The sequence below is a fragment of the Bos indicus genome, chromosome 1 (assembly GCF_029378745.1).
Source record: "Bos indicus isolate NIAB-ARS_2022 breed Sahiwal x Tharparkar chromosome 1, NIAB-ARS_B.indTharparkar_mat_pri_1.0, whole genome shotgun sequence".
NCBI lineage: Eukaryota > Metazoa > Chordata > Mammalia > Artiodactyla > Bovidae > Bos > Bos indicus.
In genome coordinates this window covers 104,489,825-104,512,034 of record NC_091760.1, presented here as the reverse complement: position 1 = coordinate 104,512,034, position 22,210 = coordinate 104,489,825, and positions in this window count along the sequence as shown.

Below are 22,210 nucleotides of genomic sequence, written 5' to 3'. Positions count from 1 at the left end.
AATATTTTTTCCCATGCCATATGTTGCCTTTTCATTTTTTGGACCATTTCTTTTGCTGTGCTGAGAAGTCATGTTTTCTGTATGAGATGTGTTAAAACATTTAGACGTGTTAAAATTCCCTTGAAATAAAATTGTAATCCAAGTTTGGCGAGTGCCATTTCTGAGCTTCACAAACTGGAAGATGCTATCAGATATTGACATGTCATTGAAAATAATAAGATGAAGTAATTTAATAACAGAAGACATTAGGAAATATCCAAACTTGAATAAATAAGACTAGGCGTTGGACACAACTGAACGACTTCACTTTCACTTTTCACTTTCATGCATTGGAGAAGGAAATGGCAACTCACTCCAATGTTCTTGCCTGGAGAATCCTAGGGACGAGGGAGCCTGGTGGGCTGCCGTCTATGGAGTCGCACAGAGTCGGACACGGCTGAAGCAACTTAGCAGCAGCAGCAGCAGGCCAGTACTACAGGAGGTAGTAATGCTACTTCTGTGGGGAGTCTCAAATCAGAACTATAGGTGTGCATTAAAGAAGCCATAAGAGATGAGAAAGCAATGAGATATCTCTAAACCCTTTTGACTGTTATATTAACTTTGAATTGACAGTCTGTAAGTGTGTACCTAGCTAGGGGTTTGTGATCTTCAAGGAAATAGCAGAAGATAGCACATATTTGATTCAATGCACCTGGATTATTTTTTTTTTTAATTCATTTATTTGAATTTAACAAGCCCACAATGGGGTCTATTTATTCTAATTGATATATCAGTTTGGATTTGTTTTCTTTTTCAAATAAACTGTTTCAAAAAAGAACAATCTAAGAGATTTCAAAATTTAAAAATAAAATTAAACAGTGCTGTGATGAACATTGGGGTACATGTGTCTCTTTCAATTCTGGTTTCCTCGGTGTGTATGCCCAGCAGTGGAATTGCTGAGTCATAAGGCAGTTCTATTTCCAGTTTTTTAAGGAATCTCCACACTGTTCTCCATACTGGCAGTACTAGTTTGCATTCCCACCAACCAATACAATATTGTAAAGTAATTAACCTCTAATTAAAATAAATAAATTTATATTTAAAAAATAATAAAATAAAAAAAAAAAAACTATGCAACTTTAGTTTTTCTTTTGAGTAAAGGGTTGATTTCCAGTGATAATTCCTATGTAACTGTGAATCCTACCCGGAAAGCACATGTTCTCTGTATCTAACCTCAGTGGGGCTAAATCATTCTAAGACTGTGTAAGTTGACCAGGCATAGTGAACTCTGCTTATATTCAGTCCTTGCAGTGTCTCTATGTGTAATATACCAGTGTAGTGAATCAAGAAAGTGATCATTTGGGAGAATGGCATTGAAACATATATAATATATAAGAAATGAATAACCAGTCCAGGTTAGATGCAGGATATAGGATACTTGAGGCTGGAGCATTGGCATGACCCAGAAGGATGGTATGGGGAGGGAGGTGGGAGGGGGGTTCAGGATGGGGAACACATGTACACCCATGGCAGACGCATGTTGATATATGGCAAAACCAATACAATATTTTAAAGTAATCAGCATCCAATTAAAATAAATAAATTTAAATTTAAAAATATACTAAGTAGCTTAATCATTGTCACATGGCTGGTAATTGTTGGAATCTGGACTCAAACATAATCTGAATGTGTCTAGAGTTCGTATTTTTATGCTAGATTAAAAAATAAAAAGTCATGTAGTAGCCAAATATCATTTGCTTTAATTATCATTATCATAGTTATGGTCAAAATCCATTTATGTATTAAAACAAAAAGAGAGGGAGAAGGAGAAGAGATGGGAGGAAGAGAGAGAGTCCATTATAATTAAACACGCTTTTATTGTTTGACCTAGTCCTCATAACACCTGAATCGATAAATTTCTTACCTTTTATATAAGACTTGGCATCGAGTGATAGCTTCAAAGGACAAAAAGGTTAAACATGTGGGAAATTATTCTGTAGGCATGTATAATAATCTCAAAAAGTCTGAAAACCATTGAAACAATGGCTTCTTGATGCTTTGAACTATGCCACACTTCACCACATATTACTGAAAGATTAAGCACTGTTTTGAATCAAGCTGAGCAGTGAAGAATCAATGCTTTTGAACTGTGGTGTTGGAGAAGACTCTTGAGAGTCTCTTGGACTGCAAGGAGATCCAACCAGCCCATTCTAAAGGAGATCAGTCCTGGGTGTTCTTTGGAAGGAGTGATGCTAACGTTGAAACTCCAGCACTTTGGCCACCTCATGCGAAGAGTTGACTCATTGGAAAAGACTCTGATGCTGGGAGGGATTGGGGGCAGGAGGAAAAGGGGACGACAGAGGATGAGATGGCTGGATGGTATCACCGAGTCGATGGATGTGAGTTTGAGTGAACTCCAGAGTTGGTGATGGACAGGGAGGCCTGGCCCACTGCAATTCATGGGGTCGCAAAGAGTTGGACACGACTGAATGACTGAACTGAATCTTTTTCAGACACATTTTAATTAGCATTTATTTTTATGATGTTTTTTTTTTATTTTATTTTATTTTTAAACTTTACAATATTGTATTAGTTTTGCCAAATAATACTTAGATCTACTCTGTATTTTAGTTGAATACACACACACACTATATGAAACTTATTATATAGGTATACAATTTATGGACTTCCTTGGTGGCTCAGTGGTAAAGAATTTGCCTGCCAATGCAGGAGCCACAGGTGACACAAGTTTGATCCCTGGGTCAGGAAGATCTCCTGGAGAAGGAAATGGCAACCCATTCTGGAATTCTTGCTGGGAAATCGCCAGGACAGAGGAGCCTGGTGGGCTATAATCCATAGGGTTGCAAAAGAGCCAGACACAACTTAGGTACTAAACAACAACAGCAATACAAGTTATATGTGTATATTTCTCACTCTTCACCTTTAAATGGATCTTGTAATAGTACTTAACACACAGCTTACAATGATGAAAAACTGAGTATCTATATAGGAAAAAAAAAAAAAAAAAACATAAACCAAAGCAAAGCACATATAGTACTTACGTTAGTGGATAGTATCATTGTAATGATGATGATAATGTTATGATTGCATGTGTATTAGCAGCAACCTAATGTGGAGAATAGTTTGAAATGGGTAAATATGGAATCAAAGAGAAAGCTTAGGAGGTACTGCAGTAATCCACATAATATATATTGTCCAAATAAAATTAGGGACTTCTGGGAAGAAGTGGATGCCAGAGGTGATATCAAGAGAAACCACAGAGACTGAATTGTAGTGGAGAGGACACAGAAAATTATCTGTGAGACACTTAGCATAGAGGATTATTAATAAATGAGCTAGAAAAGAGAAGCCATGCTGCTATCTGGTATGGTGTAGTTCATGGACTATAGTTTAAGTGGGATCTGGAGAAGAAACTGGGCTTCCCAGGTGGCTCAGTGGTAAAGAATGTCTACCAATGAAGGAGACATAGGAGACACAAATTTGATCCCTGAGTCAGGAAGACACCCTGAAGAATGAAATCGCAGTCCACTCCAGTATTTTTTCTGGGAAATCCTGTGGACGGAGGAGCCTGGTAGGTGGAGTCACAAAAGTGTTAGATATAACTTCGTGACTGAGCATGCACGTATGGAGTTCAGTTCAGTTCAGTCACTCAGTAGTGTTCGACTTTTTGCAACCCCATGAATCACAGCAGGCCAGGCCTCCCTGTCCATCACCAACTCCCAGAGTTCACTGAGACTCACGTCCATCGAGTCAGTGATGCCATCCAGCCATCTCATCCTCTGTCGTCCCCTTCTCCTCCTGCCCCCAATCCCTCCCAGCATCAGAGTCCTTTCCAATGAGTCAACTCTTCGCATGAGGTGGCCAAAGTGCTGGAGTTTCAGCTTTAGCATCATTCCTTCCAAAGAAATCCCAGGGCTGATCTCCTTCAGAATGGGCTGGTTGGATCTCCTTTCAGTCCAAGGGACCCTCAAGAGTCTTCTCCAACACCACAGTTCAAAAGCATCAATTCTTCGGCACTCAGCCTTCTTCACAGTCCAACTCTCACATCCATACATGCGAGAAAAACCATAGCCGAGTAGATAATGATTAATAAATATTAGAATTCACCAACTGAGATGGACTGGTCTCCTTAGGATCAATAGCCTCACCACAGGAAAAACCATAGCCGGGTAGATAATGATTAATAAATATTAGAATTCATCAACTGAGATGGATTGGTCTCCTTAGGATCAATAGCCTCAGGAAACTAGGTATATGGAAACAGTCTCCTATGTTGGGATGTGTTTGGAATTACTGGTCCTGTTGTATTTTTGTTTGGTTGTCATTTGAGACATGGCACTCTTTCCATTTCTACAAGTTCATGTTATTCTTTTTTTTTTGGTCTTCTTCCTTCTTTTTTTCCCCTCCTGGGGTTTTTCTTTATTTACAGTGCACAGACACTATAAAGGGAAAAAGTACAAGCTTGTAGCTATTATAATATTCTCACCTCCCACAATGCATGGATGCATTTTTCTTTTTGGTTTATTTTAAAATAAGAATTTATAATGCCAACAGCAATATTAATTAAGAATAATGAAATCAGCTTAAGGGTATGAAAATTAATCACATATTATCATTCATTCTAAAAGCAGTCCTAAACTACTCTTACAACAAATTTCTTCAGAAATGCCATATCTTATATTAGGACCTAGGTTTTATTTCTTAAAAATCTATTTATAAAATTAATACATTTACATAAATTCAGTGCAGTTCAGTCACTTAATCGTGTCTGATACTTTGCAACCCCATGAACCGCAGCACGCCAGGCCTCCCTGTCCATCACCAACTCCCGGAGTCAACCCAAACCCATGTCCATTGAGTCGGTGATGTCATCCAACCATCTTATCCTCCATCGTCCCCTTCTCCTCCTGCCCTCAGTCTTTCCCAGCATCACGGTCTTTTCAAATGAGTCAACTCTGCATGAGGTGGCCAAAGTATTGGAATTTCAGCTTCAACACAGGCCTTCCAGTGAACACCCAGGACTGATCTCCTTTAGGATGGACTGGTTGGATCTCCTTGCTCTCCGAGGGACTCTCAAGAGTCTTCTCCAACACCACAGTTCAAAAGCATCAATTCTTCAGCACTCAGCTTTCTTTATAGTCCAACTCTCACAACCATACATGACCACTGGAAAAACCATAGTCTTGAATAGACGGACCTTTGTTGACAAAGTAATGTCTCTGCTTTTTAATACGCTGTCTAGAAATATATTAAATATTTATGTAATTTGATAATTATTAATAATAACTGCAGTCTCTTTCCTGGCTCTCGTCACTACTCCTAAGATAAACTGACTTTAACAATTTTAAGCTGGGTATTTCTTCTGACATTTATGACTGCAGAATATAGTAGAGTATGTTTATAAGGCAGTGTCTATTGATTATTCTATGAAATTTGTGGAATTTTACTACCCTGTTCTCACTTTTCTTTCCTCACTTTCCTTAAAGTGGTATAAAACATTATTTGGCTAAATTGGGGGACATTTTTCATTCTAAAAACAAAATGATGAAACAAATTTATATCATTTGTACAATAAATTTTTACTTTTTGTGTTTCGTAGACTTAGTGATCACCTTAATTTTTATACTTTATTATTAATTTTTCAAGGGCTCAATAGATCTGTGAAATGCCTGATGACATTTCCATTCTTAAGACACTTACAAAAATCTATTTATTCTATTTTATTTTTCCTGGCAATCTCCCATGCATCCAGCCCAGCTTATTCTCCTCAGGGTCTATTGATTGCTGTCTAGACATGGCACATAATTCTAATGCTGTAACATCTCTTCCCCATGTGTACCATTTCCTTTTATTCCTATATTACTTCACCAATGCATACCTTCCATTAGTGGAGAAGGAAAAACAGAAAGAAATCAAAAAGTGAGATATTTCTACCTTCATAGCTTGGCAATCAACCTGCACAAGTTGAAAAAAAAAAATCATCAGAAATGTGAAGGCTTAATATGCTGCTCTTAAGATCAATTATTGCTCTTGAGAAGCTTGATATCATAGTGTTCTCACTCAAATTCCACTTAATATGACTTTTATACACCTCTTTAAGATTTTAATGTTACCCACTGTGTATGGTATATTGAAATTTGCAGTGATATATTTGATGTTCAAATGGACACACATATTAATTATTTTCACATACACATGCCTAATTTCAATTATGTGAGACATGGATGGACCACATTGTATTTTATATTTTTTACTTCTCTTATTCTCTTTCTCAGTCTCACGTCTTTCTCCTTTTGTAAAAACAGAACTTCTTAATAAAGAGGTTAATTCAGAAAAGGGGAAAGATTGCTGTGAGAAATATATTGATTTTTTTTCTTGTATCCTGGAAAATAAGTGAGTTTCAATGTTTAAAAAACATATATTTGGTACAGAATAGCGGTAAGAATGACTTTGCATTTGTAGGTTATATATACTTCCTATTTGAAGAACACATTAAATATTTTTTATTTGTATTCATTAATATAATTTATAATAAAGTTATTTTATTATTTATGATGTATGGAGTGAAATATATATATCTTAAATTTTGAATTAGGAGAAAAAATGATTTTTTCAGAACATAAAACAGTATAAGTTGAATATGAACATCATTATGGATAAGCAAATTTTCTTTATAGAGTCACCTTTGTTTCTAATCACAAAGTTGGGTTCCTTTGTTTTATTTCATTTATTTTTAGGCAATAGAGAATTCTCTGAGAATTTAGTAAAGAAAGAATGGTAATAATTCTCATCTAATTTTTTAGATTTCTTCAATATTGAATTTTTCAACTGCAAGATTTGGTTGCTTTCTGTGTTCTTCTTACTGAAATAATCTGCAAACCAGAGCCTACATCATCACTTTATCTTTATATCTTATTTTTCATTAGTTTCTTTAAAATATTTCAGGTCAATACAAGACAAATTCAAGATCATCCAAAATGCCTAATTATTTCTATATTTCTTTTCATAAGAAAGCAGAAAGAAATCTGGCTGTTTGACCTGTTTGCTTTAATGATGTATTTTATAGACAATGTCTAATTCTGGATTAAAAGTCTTTATGCCCTATATGAGTCATTGTCTATAATGATTTAGGACAAATTCCCAGAGAAGATGGCCCTAACTTGGATGTAATGCCTTCACTCCCATGTCAGCTGTCTAAGAGCAGAGTCTAAAATGCATCCTTTACTGGAGAAAGGGAAAAGAGGGAGAGAGGCCAGGCCCAGTGGAGATTTAACACTAGGATAAAAGTAATTGTGCTAAAGAAGATCTTTAGATTGGCGTCTTTGTAGTACTTAAGGGTGGGTTTAAGTCTTGATTTCAGAAATTTTAAAACAGACTGTCTAGGTCTTTCATTTTAATGGAATTAAAAAAAAAGTTGACCATTTGCTATGTAACAGAATTAGCAATAACTGTGGAACACATACTTAACACATCATGAGACTATAAAGGATGGATAGCTGCTATGCAGCAAAAAGGACAGAGATTTTGAGAAACTAGTGTTTGAAATTTAGCTTCACCGATATTAGAAATGTGAACTTAATTTTCTTACTCTATGCATCTTCTTACTCCTCTGTCAATAAAAAGGATCTCAATATGTATCATGCATTGTTGCTTTAAATATTAAAAACTATATAATAAATGCAAAGAAATATTACATGGCTGGCTTAACAGATTGTGGCTGCTAATGCTTTCTTATTAAAAAAAATATTATTGGTTTGCACTCCCACCAACAGTGTAAGAGGGGAGGGAGGTGGGAGGGGGGTTCAGGATTGGGAACATGTGTACACCAGTGGCGGCTTCATGTTGATGTATGGCAAAACCAATACAATATTGTAAAATAATTAGCCTCCAATTAAAATAAATAAATAAAAATAAAAAATATTATTAGGCACAAATGAGACATAGGATTAGATTTTATACTTTAGAGGAAGAAACTGGCAAATACTAGACAGAATGTAAAAGTTAGCATTGCAGAACATGTACATGTACTTGTGGTGCTTTTCCTTGATTTATTAGAACTTAAGGAGAAGATTTCTGGGCATATCAAACTACTCAGATGCAATCTGGAAATATATTCTGCCTCTCAGAAAGTACATTATCTACATACAGGGAGAGTGAAGTTAGGAAGAATCACTGGACACGTTCCTGCAGTGTCAAAATACGCTGACCTTGATTTCAATTAAGACGAATCATATTCATGTTGAATTTAAAAAGTTGATAGTTTACTTAGAAATATGAATATTTAATTCCTCCTTATCATTTTAAGCTCATTGTTTATTCTATACTGGCAAATTTGAGTAATCACTTTTAAGAATCTTTAATAATTACCCCCAGTTACAAACTTAGGTAAGTAAATACTTTCAAATGTACATTCAAACATTCAGAACTGCATTTTTCATTTTAATAGCATTGATTTAATTTTTAAGAACTTCAGTGATTAGACTGACAGAAATTTCAAGCATGTAAAATTTTTGTATTACCAAGTAATTTAGTTTTATAAATACAGGAATGGATTTTCCAATCCTGTATATCAGCTATGTAGAGAGGTTACTTAAAAGTACTTATGCTTTTTACAAATTGAATTTTAAATTGTAATTGCCAGACTTAAAATAATAGGTCATAATGGCTGAATCTTTATAATATATATTCCAATTGGTAAAATTTCTTTACAAAGATATTGGTGCTATATGTTTTCATCCACTTAAACATTTCCCTTTGGTGGTGTGAAAGTTCAGTCAGCCTGTTTGGTCCTTGCTGGTACCTTGCTGTAGAAAGTGGAGCATTGATGCCCACTGCATCCTAGTTGGTGGGACCTGTGTCAGCCATACCCAAGCATTGCTGACAGTAGATGGGTGGGGAAGCCCACTGGAATCCTCAGGCATCAGTATAGAAGAGAGGGAAAGCTGACTGCCACCTAGCTCATATAATTCCTCCTTACTGACTCTAGGTAGGTGTGGAGGCTCAGCCCCCTACTGAGAATCACCAACCCCAGAGAAAGGGAGAAATCAATTACAAATTAACCTTATCTCCACTTCCCTTGCTCAGTCCTGTTGATACTTAAGGAGAGTGGAGGCTTAAGGTTCCACTGAGCCCTGCTGACACCATGGGGAGGAGACTAGAGTGCCAAGTACCCTGCCTCCCACTGAAAGTGAAGTGTTAGTCACTGGTTGTTCTGACTCTTTGTGACCCCATAGACTGTAGCCCACCAGGCCCCTCTGTCCATGGAATTCCCCAGGCAAGAATACTGGACTTAGTAGCCATTCCCTTCTCTAGAGATCTTCCTGATACAGGCATTGAACCTGGGTCTCCTGCATTGCAGGCAGATTCTTTACTGTCTAGTTCAGTATTTTTCCTGCCAAGTGAGATTGGAGATCCATCTCTCCACTCTGCCAATAGAAGAGGTGGGAGACAGTGGAGTGCTAACCCAACTGGCATGGCCTTGTTGAATCTTATTGCTGCTATTCCCTGCTGACTCTGGCAGTACCCAGACTGGCTAGTCAGAGCACTGCCAGGTTCAAAGGGATGTGGGAGTCATCTTGCCTCCCTGCCAATGCCACTCAGTCAGAGTCAGGATGCACCACCTGAATTTGTGGGATGTGGTCTGGGTATGAGGTGAAAGATGAGCGATTTATATGCACCCATTTGAAATCATAGGGGAGGTAAATGCTTCCACTGATAATTGGCTGAAGTAGAATAAAGCATTTGGAGAAGGCAATGGCACCCCACTCCAGTAGTCTTGCCTGGAAAATCCCATGGACAGACGAGCCTGGAAGGCTGCAGTCCATGGGGTCGCTGAGGGTCGGACACGACTGAACGACTTCACTTTCATTTTCACTTTCCTGCATTGGAAAAGGAAATGGCAAACCACTCCAGTGTTCTTGCCTTGAGAATCCCAGGGACAGGGGATCCTGGTGGGCTGCCATCTATGGGGTCTCACAGAGTCAAACACGACTGAAATGACTTAGCAGAAGCAGCAGAATAAAGCATTGCAGTAAAGATTTTATGTTCTGTTACACCATTCACTTCCAAATCCTTCAACTAGAGAAGTTGGCTTATTGGGAACTTTTTTTGTGTGTGCTTGTTGGTAGTTCTGGATTAGAAGGCTCAGTAGATTTCTGTCTGGTATATTTGGGAGGCAATAAGGAAATCTAAAGAAGTATTATCATGTCATTCCTCAAGGCCTAAGGTCCCTAGGTAGCCCATCTTCTTTCCACCTCTCTGAGATTTCTAACGCTGGTTTGTGGTTGTTCTGTCTGGAGATATTTATCTTCAGGAATAGGGTTGTACCATCTTGATGGGAACTGGAAGACCGTAACCAAAGATTTAATTTAGGTGATAAGCTGACTTTTACTGATGACCATGATGACATATGTTGATCACCATTTAAAGTGACTTCATTAATAACTGCATAATTTTTAAATGGGCATTGCATGTGGAAATGATAATTAATGTATTATTATAAACTAAACTATATCCTAAATCGTTTAGATTCATTATTTGATGTAAATCTCATTTTTCTGGAGACTAGAATAGAGAAATTTACTACATTGATTTATATAATTTGACTCAATTTTAGGAATTTATCTTAAGTGAAAAATCAGGGAGTAAAAAGAAATACCCCAGTCCCTTGTAACCCACTGAGCTGAGGCCAGTCCCTGAATTGAAACCTCAGTTGATACATTCAGACCTTCACAGAAAGACCACCCCTTCTTCAAGTTCCATTTCTGGAGAATAACAGATACATGTCTTTAGCTTGGCTTCAGATCAGATCAGATCAGTCGTGTCCAACTCTTTGTGTCCAACTCTTTGTGTCCAACTCTTTGTGACCCCATGTCCAACTCTTTGTGTGGTGTCCAACTCTTTGTGTCCAACTCTTTGTGACCCCATGAATCGCAGTCGTGTCCAACTCTTTGTGACCCCATGAATCGCAGCACGCTAGGCCTCCCTGTCCATCACTAACTCCCGGAGTTCACTCAGACTCACGTCCATTGAGTCAGTGATGCCATCCAGCCATGTCATCCTCTGTGGTCCCCTTCTCCTCCTGCCTCTAATCCCTCACAGCATCAGGGTCTTTTCCAATGAGTCAACTCTTCATATGAGGTGGCCAAAGTACTGGAGTTTCAGCTTTAGCATCATTCCTTCCAAGGAAATCCCAGGGCTGATCTCCTTCAGAATGGACTGGTTGGATCTCCTTGCAGTCCAAGGGACCCTCAAGAGTATTCTCCAACACCACAGTTCAAAAGCATCAATTCTTCGGTGCTCAGCCTTCTTCACAGTCCAACTGTCACACCCATACATGACCATAGGAAAAACCATAGCCTTGACTAGATGAACCTTTGTTGGAAAAGTAATGTCTCTGCTTTTGAATATGCTATCTAGGTTGGTCATAACTTTCCTTTCAAGGGATAAGTGTCTTCTAATTTCATGGTTGCAGTCACCATCTGTAGTGATTTTGGAGCCCAGAAAAATAAAGTCTGACACTGTTTCCACTGTTTCCCCATCTATTTCCCATGAAGTGGTGGGACATCATGCCATGATCTTCGTTTTCTGAATGTTGAGCTTTAAGCCAACTTTTTCACTCTCCTCTTTCACTTTCATCAAGAGGGTTTTGAGTTCCTCTTCACTTTCTGCCATAAGGCTGGTGTCATCTGCATATCTGAGGTTATTGATATTTCTTCCAGCAATCTTGATTCCAGTTTGTGTTTCTTCCAGTCCAGTGTTTCTCATGTTGTACTCTGAATATAAGTTAAATAAACAGGGTGACAATATACAGCCTTGACATACTCCTTTTCCTATTTGGAACCAGTCTGTTGGTCCGTGTCCAGTTCTAACAGTTGCTTCCTGACCTGCATACAAATTTCTCAAGAGGCAGGTCGGGTGGTCTGGTATTCCCATTTCTTTCAGAATTTTCCACAGTTTATTGTGATCCACTCAGTTAAAGGCTTTGGCATAGTCAATAAAGCAGAAATAGATGTTTTTCTGGAACTCTCTTGCTTTTTCTATGATCCAGCGGATGTTGGCAATTTGATCTCTGGTTCCTCTGCCTTTTCTAAAACCAGCTTGAACATCAGGAAGTTCATGGTTCACATATTGCTGAAGCCTGGCTTGGAGAATTTTGAGCATTACTTTACTAGCATGTGAGATGAGTGCAATTGTGCGGTAGTTTGAGCATTCTTTGGCATTGCCTTTCTTTGGGATTGGAATGAAAACTGACCTTTTCCAGTCCTGTGGTCACTGCTGAGTTTTCCAAATTTGCTGGCATATTGAGTGCAGCACTTTCACAGCATCATCTTTCAGGATTTGATATAGCTCAACTGGAATTCCATCACCTCCACTAGCTTTGTTCGTAGTGATGCTTTCTAAGGCCCACTTGACTTCACATTCCAGGATGTCTGGCTCTAGGTCAGTGATCACACCATCGTGATTATCTGGGTTGTGAAGATCTTTTTTGTACCCTTCTTCTGTGTATTCTTGCCAACTCTTCTTTATATCTTCTGCTTCTGTTAGGTCCATACCATTTCTGTCCTTTATCGAGCTCATCTTTGCATGAAATGTTCCCTTGGTATCTCTGATTTTCTTGAAGAGATCCCTAGTCTTTCCCATTCTGTTGTTTTCCTCTATTTCTTTGCATTGATCACTGAAGAAGGCTTTCTTATCTCTTCTTGCTCTTCTTTGGAACTCTGCATTCAGATGTCTATATCTTTCCTTTTCTCCTTTGCTTTTCACTTCTCTTCTTTTCACAGCTATTTGTAAGGCCTCCTCAGACAGCCATTCTGCTTTTTTGCATTTCTTTTCCATGGGGATGGTCTTGATCCCTGTCTCCTGTACAATGTCACGAACCTCAGTCCATAGTTCATCAGCCACTCTATCTATCAAATCTAGGCCATTAAATCTATTTCTCACTTCCACTGTATAATCATAAGGGATTTGATTTAGGTCATACCTGAATGGTCTAGTTATTTTCCCTACTTTCTTCAATGTAAGTCTGAATTTGGCGATAAGGAGTTCATGGTCTGAGCCACAGTCAGCTCCTGGTCTTGTTTTTGCTGACTGTATAGAGCTTCTCCATCTGGTTAAAAATAAATATATAGCATTGTTGTATTTGAATACAGTTATATACTTATACTGCTTCTTTATAGGTTTAATCTCTTAAATGTGAAGAAGAATAATTTATCAAATCATAAGCCCACTGAGCCACCTTAATATTGAAATATATTTCTTTTTAATAAGAATCCAGTGTGTGTACAAAGTTATAAATTATAAGATATTTAAAAATTTTATACTTTTATATATTCTTAGTTATACTTTCAGAGAAAGCAGTGGCACCCCACTCCAGTACTCTTGCCTGGAAAATCCCATGGATGGAGGAGCCTGGTTGGCTGGAGTCCACGGGGTCACTAAGAGTCGGACACGACTGAGTGACTTCACTTTCACTTTTCATTTTCATGCATTGGAGAAGGAAATGGCAACCCACTTCAGTGTTCTTGCCTGGAGAATCCCAGGGACAGGGGAGCCTGGTGGGCTGCAGTCTATGGGGTCGCACAGTCGGACACGACTGAAGTGACTTAGTAGCAGCAACAGCAGAAGTTATACTTTATGGAGCAAGGAATTCATTATTTACTTACTTTACTTTGATTGTACAAGAAGTAATTATATAAATGAATGGCATATCTGATAATTATCATCAACACATACTTGAAAACTATTTTAACAACATTATATCAAATTATGTGCTAAGTCAAAGAACTACAAAATATTACTATGAAAGAATATACTTTGGCAATGCTGGGTAAAATCTAAAATTTATACTATCTTGCTTAGAATTAAATTAAAATTAAATTAAAATGTATACAATGGTAATTTGAAATTAATTTCACCCCAAGATTTTTTAATTTACAGTTAAATTCTGTTAAAACATTAGGAATCCCTTCAGCTATAAAACTCTTCAATTGTGCTTCCCTGATAACTCAGTTGGTTTAGAATCCACCTACAATACAGGAGACCCCAGTTTGATTCCTGGGTCAGGAAGATATGCTGGAGAAGGGATAGGCTACCCACTCCAGTATTCTTGGGCTTCCCTTGTGGTTCAACCAGTAAAGAATCTGCCTGCAATGAAGGAGGCCAGGGTTTGATCCATGGGTTGGGAAGATCCCCTGGAGAAGGGAAAGGCTACCCACTCTGGTATTCTGGCCTAGAGAATTCCATGGACTGTATAGTCCATGGGGTCTCAAAGAGTGGGACAGGACTCAGCAACTTTCACTTCCTTTTAGCTATAAATATCATGGAAACAAACCAACACTGGTTTAAATGCATTTATGATTCCTAAGAAAAGTCAGATTTAAAGAGATCAGAACAGAATAAAATAATAGATAATTTAGCTAGAAGATGATGGTAATGATGACGATGACCCTTGCTCTGTTCACCTTATCATGTTGATTTTTCATTCTCCTAGTTTTACCTACATGTACATCAGGTGACTGCTCCATTTTCTAATGTCAAAGTCCAGGTCACAGCAGAAATGAGGGAAATAGCTCTCCACTTGTTCATTATCTTGTTTGCCTCATTTATTAAGACCCAAAGTTACATCTTATTTTAGAAGTTCCCTGATTCCTATTCATTAGAATTCCATCAAATGTCTATAGTGGCTACAAGGAAGGCTCAGGTGAAAAACAGCTGACATTTTCAGCTTTTATTATAGTTGGTAAAGGAAAAGCGGATTGTATTTCTTTACTCTTTGGTCAACCAAACACTTATCCTTTAATTCTCATATCTGGTTATTTGAATCTATAATCAAAGTAAATAAAAAATGATTATAAGCAAGTTTCAGAAGAAAATATAACTTCATTTTCTCTCTGCCATAATGCTCTCTGGAATTGTGCAGTATTTCATCAAAGATACCTGTAATGGAATTCAAATAGCCCAAGACTATTCCCTTCCAATTCCTTCAGTCAGTCTTTCAGTTCACTATTTCATAATTTCTATAAACTCACAGGTTTTCAAAAACTGGGAATTAATATATTCTGGATTTTCCTCTTACCTCCCTTTCCTCCCACATACACAAATCTCTTACCATCTACAGGTAAATCCCTCAGTAAATGGCATCACAATCTATCCAGTTTCTTATACCAGAAGCTTGAGCATCATTCTTAAAATCATCCTTTTCCTTGAGTTGCATTCATTCAATCAGATATCAGTTTTTATGGATTTATCTTCAAAAATAAACACATAAGTGAGAAATCTTTTAGCAGGATGTTCACTGGTATGTAGAGGACCCAGGACTAAACCAACAGAGCAAGAATTTGAAGGATAAAGATGGTGTCACTAAAAGTGATCCAGGGTATCGCTTTTAATAACTACTCACATGCCACATGAAAAAAGAAATCACCTCTCTATAACCTCTGTGATAGCAGAGGTTATTTAGCACCAAAAGAGAACTGTAAATAATAACGTCAGCAACAAGAATATTGTTGTACTAAAGTGATGTATGTAAGCCACGATAAAGGTGGAAAGTAAGAAGGCATCTTTAGGAGTCCATTCTCATATCAATGTTGTACAGTAATATCTTTCAAAATAAACACCTACTTGTCTAGGGACTGTGTTAATCATTAGAGAGCTAAACAAACTCTTGATAAATATTTCTTACCCTAAGGTAAAGATATTTGCAATTAGTTTTGACAAGAAAAAACGTGTGCTTTTTAAAGGTCAATATTTATGGAAAAAATAGGCTTCAGAAACTGTAGGATGTTAGGAGAAACTTAAGATATTCCATATGGTTGATTTTTAGTCAGCTTGTTGGGTATGGCAGTACAACAGCTTATATATATTGGGTATTTTAAAAAAAATTGCTGGATATTATTTCTTTGTAACACAGTATAGCATAATCTTAGGACTGTCAATGATATTAACACTGTTAATGAAAGTATGCTAAGAAGTTATTGTAGAATATTTGCACATATCTGAATCTGCTAATTCATATAAACATTGCCTTATTTTTTAATTTTTCTACTTGAAGAAACCAGACAGGCCATTGACTGAACTGTTGGATAACAGATCAAAAAAATTCCACATGCGTATGACCTTGGGAAAAGTTCCACAGTGTTCACAAAGAATGATATAAATCACTTTTAACCATATTTCTGTAGCTGTGAAATATAAACTTATTATAAGAATCAAACTTCTGTCCATTAGAAATGGGTCCTCCAACTAATTATTTTTACAGCTTTGTGGATAATCATGTGACAGGCCGATACCTTTCTATTTATAAATTAAATTAAAAAAAATAACTGTGGTTTTATGATTTTAGCATATTTTTGGGATTGAAAATAATATAAAGTTTCCAAGGAGACATTTTTGAAAAGATATTCACAGGATGAAGAGGCTTGTGAAAAACCTTCAAATAGATTGCTAATTAACAATTTATTATACCTGAAAAATCTATACTTGATCAATAATATATTTTCTCAAATACACTGGTAAGAGTTGATCAATGCTTTACTCAGACTACTAAAATTTAATAAGCCAAATAAAATATAAAACTATTCCTCTGTAAGTAAGAGTTAAAGTTGCATTTGTCATAGGAAAAAAAAAAGACAAAACACTAGCAGTATTAACATATTGTGTGTGCTCAATTGCTTTAGTCATGTCTGACTCTTTGTGATCCAATAGACCTTAGTCTGACAGGCTCCTTTGTCCAAAGGGTTTTCCCTGTAAGATTGCTGGTGTGGGTCGTCATGTCCTCCTCCAGGGGATCTTCCTGACCCAAGGATCAAATCTGCCTCTCCTGAACTGGCAGACCGATTCTTTACAACCATCACTGTACCACATGGAAGCCTTACTGGCAATATTAACATTAAGATATAATCCAGCATAAAGTATTGAAGATTAAGAGATAATTTTAACTGATTATGAAATAAATAGTTTGGTGTAGGATTTCCTGGGTAATAAATTAATGATATTTTAAACACTGTAATAGAATTTTGATTTTACCACAAAAGTATTCTTCACAAAGTGTTAAAGATATAAATCAAATCATGAGTTACCAAATCGCCAAAAAAAATTATGCACGCATACCCACTGGGGTGGTAGTAACTTTAAAAACAAGCTCTCAGAAAAGGAAATAAGTAAAACATTTGTAAAAGTACTTTATGCTGACTCCATTTCACAGCACATAATTCATTTGTATTGAGACATACTTAAAAATTATAAATAAAGCACATGTTTATCAAAGTTCAGTAATGAAATAAGTACTTACAAAATTGTTGCAAATGCTAGAGAAATGGAAGTCAAGAAAGGATATCATCAACAAATTAGAAAGCTTTAGATGACTACTGATGAGCCCAGAGCTATCTACATATCTGAAGCTGGAGAATGAGAATGGAACATGAAGAGTCTGAGAAAGATGAGGTTATCCAGGGATATTAAGCTACCATTGTCTTTCAAATCTCACCTAAGTAACTCTTAATAGTGGGATCTACAGCAGAACTCTAGTGGAAAGTGCTTGCGAAACATAGATTCCACAGTCTTTCTATCACTTGAATACAGCTGGGGAGAGTAGAAGGGCTGGGAATATGCTGCATAACAGAAGGCCATAACAAATACAAAACCCAATCATTTTTACCTTCACTAAGTTATTACATGACTTAAACATCTGCTTCAGTATATCAGATCTTACAGAACTAATTATTTCTAAAATTCTAAATTGCCCTCTAAGATAACTTTTGTATGTTTGGGATTACAAGAGAATGCAGAATAGCAAACCAAGAAAGCTAAAATAGGATGAAAATGTATACATATTCTTAAAATATATTCTTTAATATGTATTCTTAAAATATGTAGCTTCTTAAAATCGTAATTCTAATTTCATAATGCCATGAATCTCAGACTTGAGGTAGGATCCACGTGTAGAAAAGTATAGTACTTAAGCTGGGCTCTAGAAGTATGAACTGTATCCTGGTTTTTAGCTTTACTGAACAAAGGTCCGTATAGTCAAGGCTTTGGTTTTTCCAGTGGTCATGTATGGATGTGAGAGTTGGACTGTGAAGAAGGCTGAGCACTGAAGAATTGATGCCTTTGAACTGTGGTGTTGGAGAAGACTCTTGAGAGTCCCTTGGACTGCAAGGAGATCCAACCAGTCCATTCTAAAGGAGATCAGTCCTGGGTGTTCATTGGAAGAACTGACGCTAAAGCTGAAACTCCAATACTTTGGGCACCTCATGCGAAGAGTTGACTCATTGGAAAAGACTCTGATGCTGGGAGGGATTGGGGGCAGGAAGAGAAGGGGACGACAGAGGATGAGATGGCTGGATGGCATCACTGACTTGATGGACGTGAGTCTGAGTGAACTCCGGGAGTTGGTGCTGGACAGGGAGGCTTGGCGTGCTGCGATTCATGGGGTCGCAAAGAGTCAGACATGACTGAGCAACTGAACTGAACTGAACTGACAAACCATATTTTAATATATTTAAAGTTATACAACCTGATGATTTGAGATACATATACATTGTGGAAAGATTCCCCCCATACAGTGGTCCCCAGTCTTCCATGAAACTGGTCTCCAGGGACCGTTTTTCCATGGACTGGGGTGAGGGGATATTTTCACGATGATTCAAGTGCATTACATTCATTGTGTACTTCATTTCTAATATTATTACATCAGCTCCACCTCAGATCATCAGGCCTTCGATCCCAGAGTTTGGGGACCTGAATAATATATTTGTCACCTCACATTTTAAACATGTTTTTTGTGTGTGAGAATACTGAAATTTTAGTCTCTTAACAGATTTCAATTATATATAATACAGTAATATCAATGAAAGTCACCATATCATAATTAGACACCCAGACCTTATTCATTTTATTAATGAAAGTTTGTAACTTTTAACCAACCTCTCCTTTTTTCTTAGACACTACTTCTGGTAATCACCATTCTACTTTCTGTTTCTATGGATGTGACCTTTTTTTCTGTTTGTTTTAAGCTTCCATATATATACAATACCTTACAGTATTTGCTTCTCTCTGTCTAGCTTATGTCATTTAACCTAATGCTCTCCAGGTTCCCCACATTATAAAGTGCACAATTTCTTTATTTTTAAGGCTAATACTCTGTTGTACATGTGTGCCAGATCCATTCATCTATTGATGAATTCTTGGCTTATTTCCTTATCTTGAATGCTGGGGAAAATGCTGTAATGAACAAAGGAGTCAGATATGACTTTAGGGTAGTGATTTGTTTCCTTTGAATATAAACACAGAAGTAACTCAATATTAAATTCATCATGGGCCTTTCAGGCCACGTGGTCACTTGATTCCTTGCCTTCTTAAGAGGATATTCAATGGAAGAATACCAGTGGATGCTTTTGGAGGATTCTTTAGCCTAAAATATTGGATGTGTTTTGTCAAAGTGATGGAAACATAGGCAAAACACTCTCTGACATACATCACAGCAGGATCCTTTATGACCTACCTTCCTGAATATTAGAAACAAAAAAATAAATAAACAAATGGGACCTAATTAACCTTAAAAGCTTCTGCACATCAAAGGAAACTATTAGCAAGGTGAAAAGACAGCCTTCAGAATGGGAGAAAATAATAGCAAATGAAGCAACTGACAAACAACTAATCTCAAAAATATACAAGCAACTCCTACAGCTCAATTCTAGAAAAATAAATGACCCAATCAAAAAATGGGCCAAAGAACTAAATAGACATTTCTCCAAAGAAGACATACAGATGGATAACAAACACATGAAAAGATGCTCAACATCACTCATTATCAGAGAAATGCAAATCAAAACCACTATGAGGTACCATTTCACACCGGTCAGAATGGCTGCGATCCAAAAGTCTACAAGTAATAAATGCTGGAGAGGGTGTGGAGAAAAGGGAACCCTCTTACACTGTTGGTGGGAATGCAAACTAGTACAGCCACTATGGAGAACAGTGTGGAGATTCCTTAAAAAACTGGAAATAGAACTGCCTTATGATCCAGCAATTCCACTGCTGGGCATACACACTGAGGAAACCAGAAGCGAAATAGACACGTGTACCCCAATGTTCATCGCAGCACTGTTTATAATAGCCAGGACATGGAAGCAACCTAGATGTCCATCAGCAGATGAATGGATAAGAAAGCTGTGGTGCATATACACAATGGAGTATTACTCAGTCATTAAAAAGAAGACATTTGAATCAGTTCTAATGAGGTGGATGAAACTGGAGCCTATTATACAGAGTGAAGTAAGCCAGAAGGAAAAACACCAATACAGTATACTAATGCATATATATGGAATTTAGAAAGATGGTAACAATAACCCTGTGTACGAGACAGCAAAAGAGACACTGATGTATAGAACAGTCTTATGGACTCTGTGGGAGAGGGAGAGGGTGGGAAGATTTGGGAGAATGGCAATGAAACATGTAAAATATCATGTATGAAACGAGTTGCCAGTCCAGGTTCAATGCATGATACTGGATGCTTGAGGCTGGTGCACTGGGACGACCCAGAGGGATGGTATGGGGAGGGAGGAGGGAGGAGGGTTCAGGATGGGGAACACATGTATACCTGTGGCGGATTCATTTTGATATTTGGCAAAACTAATACAATTTTGTAAAGTTTAAAAATGAAAAATTTTTAAAAAAGTGATGGAAACATTTTTCTAGTGAATTTTTGTGATGGGTTACAATATATTACAAGTATACAGTGGCTTTTGAGTAAATATTTTTTATTGTATGACTCTAACATATCAACATGATTTTTACTATTTTGAAAAGATAAACGTATTACAATATACTTTTGAGAAACTCCTCTATGAGAGGTACATTTTTTAACGAAAATTTCACTCCCTCCAAAATAGTGTGAAACATGCCCCACTTTTATCAAGCCGGTCTGGAGATCTTCAACTTTCTAAAACTGCTGATGTTGTCAAAACAAATACAAGAATAGAATTTATGAATGTGTAAATATATTTTGTTTAAATTAAATGACTCATAGTTGAATTATTATCAACATACTGATTTTTCCATAGAATAAACCTATTTTAGTATGCCATAACCCATAATAATGGGCTTCCCAGGTGGCTCAGTGGTAAAGAATATCCCTGCCAATGCAAGAGCTGCAGGAGGCACAGGTTCAGTCCCTGGTTTGGGAAGATTCCCCTAGAGGTGGATATGGCAACATCACCCCAGTATTCTTGCTGGGGAAATCCAATGGACAGAGGAGCCTGGCAGGCTAAATACAGTCCATGAGGTAGCAAAGAATCAGACATGACTGAACAAGCACATAGACACAATCCATCATAGTGATTTATATTCTGAATCATTTTAAATATACATACTATGGTTTCATCTACTAATTATGATGCAATGAATGATAATCTGTTAATCTAAATAGCTTTATTTATATCATTGTATAAACTGACATGTTAAATATTTGAGGAATGAAATACAGTCAAGTGTAAACATCAGGATTTTTAACAGATGTTACTGGAGATCAGTGGAGAAATAACTCCAGAAAGAATGAAGGGATGTAGCCAAAGCAAAAACAACACCGAAATGTGGATGTGACTGGTAGTAGAAGCAATGTCTGATGTGGTAAAGAGCAATATTGCATAATAACCTGGAATGTTGGGTCCATGAATCAAGGCACATTGGAAATGGTCAAACTGGAGATGGCAAGAGTGAATGTCAACATTTTAGGAATGAGCAAACTAAGATGGACTGGAACGGGTGAATTTAACTCAGATGACCATTATATCTACTACTGTGGGCAGGAATCCCTCAGAAGAAATGGAGTAGCCATCACATTCAACAAAAGAGCCTGAAATTCAGTACTTGGATGCAATCTTAAAAATGACAGAATGATCTCTGTTTGTTTCCAAGGCAAACCATTCAATATCACGGTAATCCAAATTTATGTCCCGACCAATAACGCTGAAGAACCTGAAGTTGAACAGTTCTATGAAGACCTACAAGACCTTTTAGAACTAACACCCCAAAAAGATACCTTTTCATTATAGATGACTGGAATACAAAAGTAGGAAGTCAAGAAACACTGGGAGTAACAGGCAAATTTGACCTTGGAGTCCAGAATGAAGCAGGACAAAGGCTAATAGAGCTTTGCCAAGAGAACACACTGGTCATAGCAAACACTCTTTTCCAACAACACAAGAGAAGA